This window comes from Syngnathus leptorhynchus, unplaced genomic scaffold (assembly GCF_054491065.1).
Source record: "Syngnathus leptorhynchus isolate UIUO unplaced genomic scaffold, UIUO_Slep HiC_scaffold_795, whole genome shotgun sequence".
NCBI classification, from domain to species: domain Eukaryota; kingdom Metazoa; phylum Chordata; class Actinopteri; order Syngnathiformes; family Syngnathidae; genus Syngnathus; species Syngnathus leptorhynchus.
In genome coordinates, this window is record NW_028232631.1 from 1 (window position 1) to 5,000 (window position 5,000).

Genomic DNA, 5,000 nt, shown 5'->3' on the forward strand with positions numbered 1-5,000 from the left:
TCGCAAATTCAATAGTCAGAAAATTTTTGAAGTCTTAATTTTTTTTAGAAGAATGCCAAGCAGAAAAAATTTTGGACGCAGTGCAAACTCACAAAAAAATTGTAATTTTCGCAAGTAAATCGATTTTTGCGCTAAACAGCGATACGCTTTAGTGTCCCTTTGAAAAATTTTCGGCAAAAAAAAGCTCGATCTACGATCGAGCTGAAGGAGAGTCGAATTAATCTTCTTATACAAAAGTGCTGCATTCACGACGGCTTTTTATCGGCGCATATTTAAACTTAATCATTCCAATCCGCTTCCCCCCCCGTAACCCAAACCGGTAGGTTGGGTTAGGGGTGGGGGTCCCCCATAAATGATGCAGCAGACGCGAAAGCGTCGGAGCTGCAGCATTTTGGGGCGCGAAATTTTGGCACTTTGAGCATGCTTAGAAGCACGCTGAGGGCAAAAGAAGGTTAAATGAGTCTGTGCGCAAAACCTGTCAATTTTGCGCAAAATTCTCAAAGTTGCGGACTTTTTCTCGACCAAGAGGCGATCACGTTCACGCGTAATCAATCCCCACCCATAATATATGGGGAAAATTAGATATGACGTAGTTTGTAATTACTACAAAATATAGTGCTACAATTCTGGCCGGTTCGACAGTGGCCGGAACCCGCCGACCGGCGGCAGGGGGCCGACCAAGACCTTTTATTGCATATCAAATTACTTCCTGAACTCAGTGTATATCAAAATTTAATATAAAAGTCTAATAATATTAAATAATGAAGATTTTTCGGTAGCACCTATATTTTGTAGTAAATACAAACTACGTCATATCTAAAATCGTCACCTTATGGTAAAATACGGCTTTTTGCTGGAGTTTGTAACTTTTGTCGCTTTTTAAGCTTAAGTTACACAAATGAGGTGTTGTAACTGCCGGTTAAGCTGCTAGAGGTTCCTTAATTCTAGTGGGCCGGCTAACTAATTTCTAACGTGTGGTTACTGGTTCTTGACATCAAGAATGTGTATGAAAGTTTGTACTGTGTCTGAGGCGGGTGCGCGCAGGTAATTCCTTATTACTTAGTGCAATCCTGCAATACGACTGACCAATATTAATGATAACAAAGAGATGCCAGTGTGCCGGACCTTCGGGTCTGGGCCGTGAATAAAACCCCACAGAGCTTGTCTCTGGATACAGAAGGCCGACCAGTGGTATTGGAAGCCAGGGTGCCTTGACTCTCACGTGACTATTGAAAGGTGTGGTGAGAGAAAAATTAATAGCTACCGCTTATTTGGTAGTTATACATATCTGGTTGATCCTGCCAGTAGTTATATGCTTGTCTCGAAGATTAAGCCATGCATGTCTTAGTTCACCGCCTCTGTTATGGTTAAACCGCAAACGGCTCATTAAATCAGCCATGGTTCGTTGGATCGTACCTACTACACGGATAACTGTAGTAATTCTAGAGCTAATACGTGCCCCGTGTGCTTGATTCGTAAGATGATGGCCGCACTTATTAGATCATAAACCAACCGGGCTTGCCTGGTGTTTGTGGTGACTCTGGATAACTTTGTATGATCGCAGTCGGCCTTGTTGTCGGCGACGGATCCATGAAGTGTCTGCCCTATCACTTACGATGGTAGGTGATATGCCTACCATGGTTATGACGGGTAACGGGAATCAGGGTTCGATTCCGGAGAGGGAGCCTGAGAAACGGCTACCACATCCAAGGAAGGCAGCAGGCGCGCAACTTACCCACTCTCGGCGAGAGGAGGTAGTAAAGACAAATATCGATACAGAACTCTTTGAGGTACTGTAATCGAAATGAGTGCATTATAAATCCTACAACAAGGATCTATTGGAGGGCAAGTCTGGTGCCAGCAGCCGCGGTAACTCAGCTCCAATAGCATATATTAAAATTGCTGCAGTTAAAAAGCTCGTAGTTGGATCTGGGTTTGTGTTTGGAAACTGCTTGGCTTGGGTAGAGAGGTAACTCGAAGCCTTAGTCGGTGGTATATCTGAACCGAATCTTCCAGCTGTGTCTGCATAAGGCTTCGGCTTTGTGTAGATAGTGTCGTTGTGTGTGAGCTTCCTCACGGGGTTCTACCTTCGATACTATACACTGTAATGCCTTTAACCGGGTGTTCAGTGTGGACAGCACGTTTACTTTGAACAAATTTGAGTGCTCAAAGCAGGCCTTGTGCCTGAAAAGTCTTGCATGGAATAATAGAATAGGACTTCGGTCCTATTTTGTTGGTTTAATAGACCCGAAGTAATGATAAAAAGAGACAGACGGGGGCATTCGTATGGCAGCGCTAGAGGTGAAATTCATGGACCGTTGCCAGACGACCTAAAGCGAAAGCATCTGCCAAGGATGTTTTCATTTACCAGGAGCGAAAGTCAGAGGTTCGAAGACGATCAGATACCGTCCTAGTTCTGACCATAAACGGTGCCATCTGATGATCCGTGGGGCCTCCTTTTGTGAGCCCACGGGCAATCTCCGGGAAACCTGTAAGTCTATGGGTTCCGGGGAAAGTATGGTTGCAAAGCTGAAACTTAAAGGAATTGACGGAAGGGCACCACCAGGAGTGGAGCTTGCGGCTTAATTTGACTCAACACGGGAAAACTCACCCGGACCGGACACTATGAGGATAGACAGATTGATAGCTCTTTCTTGATTTGGTGGTTAGTGGTGCATGGCCGTTCTTAGTTCGTGGTATGAATTGTCTGGTTAATTCCGATAACGAACGAGATTCTAATCTGCTAAATAGGCCACGTGTAATTTTGTGTGGCGTCTTCGTTGATTGGCTTCGGCTGGTCTCGAAGTGCTATACGAGCATGTGGAACTTCTTAGAGAGATTGGTGAATATCCAAGTCACAAGAGAGAGAGCAATAACAGGTCTGTGATGCCCTTAGATGTTCGGGGCCGCACGCGTGCTACACTGACAGTGGTAGAGAGTTTGGTATTCCTCAGGCGAAAGCTGGGGGCAAACTTTTCAATTACTGTCGTGCCTGGGATCGGGGTTTGTAACTATCCCCCGTGAACCAGGAATTCCTAGTAAGCTCAATTCATCAGATTGAGCTGAATACGTCCCTGCCCTTTGTACACACCGCCCGTCGCTACTACCGATTGAATGGTTTAGCAAGGTCAATGGATCGGCTGCATTTCGGAGTAATCTGATTGCGGCTGAGAAGCTGGCCGAACTTGATCATTTAGAGGAAGTACAAGTCGTAACAAGGTTTCCGTAGGTGAACCTGCGGAAGGATCATTATAAATAGTTCTGACATGTGTTAGTATGGTGGAGAGCAAATGCGAACGAGATTCTAACGGTATATGAAAGTATATCAAATAAATGAATAAATAAAGAACGAACGAGATTCCTACGAGAGAGACTATGAGTTGAGTCAAAAATTGGGGCAGGAGCAGAGGTGACAGAGTTTCACATGATTCGGTTTGGCACCCGAACTGTGATCCTAATAAACACGGTGGTCAAGGAAGGTGGCCATGCAGTGTAAAGGACTCGTTAAAACTCCACTAATCAAGAAAATTAGTGACTCATATGTCTGGTGATTTGTGTGAGTAATGTCGGTATAACCGTGTTAGAGAGTGTCGCAAAACTCAAGAGGGTTCGAACGAGATTCCTACTACTCGTATCAATTTTGCTTTCTCCATATCTAGTCGCGTACATCTGCCCTAAAAAAATCTGAGAGCTTGCTCTCTACTATCGTTATGATAGTTGACCTCTTTATACCCAATGGTGTGGACTGGTACTCTTTTCGAGATAAAATAGTAACGGCTATCTCGTTTGGTCTGAGTATCGGTTGGCTACGGCCACACACATTGTGGTACCGCTGTTACTAAAACACCCCCCTATTCATTCTACTGTCTGTGGTTCCATTGAGAACCACTCTCTCTGCGCCGCCTTCTTCGGATGTATGCGGATGTAGGGGTTGGCGCCCCGTAAAAAGGGAAGAAGCCTTCTTTATTACAACTCCATGTGGTGGATCACTCGGCTCACGTATCGATGAAGAGTGCAGCAAACTGTGTTAACCAATGTGAAACGCAAACTGCTCCGATCATCGGTCTCTCGAACGCAAATAGCGGCTAAGGGCTTGCTCTTAGCCACGTTCGATCGAGTGTCGGCTTTTACCTATCGCAACGCTTAATTAGTTGCGGATTGGGAAGTATACCATGGCTACGAGATTTCTTGTTGCTGAACATTTGGACTCAGGGACTTTCACGCTGTTGGCGGGGGTTCTTGAGGAGCGATCCATGAATAATGTTATCTTTATTTGTGGTTAGTTCATCCAGATTATTAAGCAGGCCGTACTGTCATGGCTAAAGACCTCTCGCTTATACACGCTGTTGGCGGTTTAAGTGATTGTGAAGTAGTTCTAGTGGTTCTTCCTTAATTGTATGGGTAGTATTGTTGCATACTTAATAGTCTGCTCTGCACAGGGTGCGTGGCTTAGTTCGCTTTGTAACGCTGTACTGATGTAGTTTAGATTAGTGTGTAGCATACCCTTATAAACTTAGCCCTGACCTCGATTCGAGCGTGAATACCCGCTGAACTTAAGCATATCAGTAAGCGGAGGAAAAGAAACTAACCAGGATTCTCTTAGTAACGGCGAGTGAACAGAGATTAGCCCAGCACCGAAGCCTACGCTGTTTAAGTGTAAGGCAATGTGGTGTTTAAGCTGAAGCCTAGAATTCGGTTCTAACTTCAAGTGCATTCTTGAATATGCCTGCTGAAACAGGTGATAGTCCTGTAGAGGTTAGACCATGCCCTGAGTTCTTAGATGCTTCAGCTTTAGAGTCGGATTGCTTGAGAATGCAGTCCAAAGTTGGTGGTAAACTCCATCAAAGGCTAAATACCTGCGTGAGTCCGATAGCTAACAAGTACCGTGAGGGAAAGTTGAAAAGTACTCTAAATAGAGAGTAAATAGTACGTGAAACTACATGGAGGTTAACCGAACGGAGTCAGACTTCTCGATCATGGTGGTTTAACTGAGATGCTTG

At 44.8% G+C, this 5,000-nt stretch overlaps 3 non-coding genes across 3 annotated transcripts in view; all 3 read left to right on the plus strand.

The window, feature by feature from the left end:
- The first annotated feature begins 1,285 nt into the window (after positions 1 to 1,285).
- On the plus strand, positions 1,286 to 3,252 carry LOC147036158 (18S ribosomal RNA). Its single transcript, XR_015065312.1, has one exon. It is a non-coding gene; the product is annotated as an 18S ribosomal RNA (ribosomal RNA).
- A 718-nt stretch (positions 3,253 to 3,970) lies between these two features.
- LOC147036159 (5.8S ribosomal RNA) lies at positions 3,971 to 4,123 on the plus strand. Its single transcript, XR_015065311.1, has one exon. It is a non-coding gene; the product is annotated as a 5.8S ribosomal RNA (ribosomal RNA).
- Positions 4,124 to 4,520: 397 nt separating this feature from the next.
- Positions 4,521 to 5,000, plus strand: part of LOC147036160 (28S ribosomal RNA) — a 3,812-nt gene continuing 3,332 nt past the window's right edge. Inside the window, exon 1 of the ribosomal RNA XR_015065313.1 lies at positions 4,521 to 5,000. This exon is cut by the window's right edge and continues 3,332 nt beyond it. This is a non-coding gene — a ribosomal RNA (28S ribosomal RNA).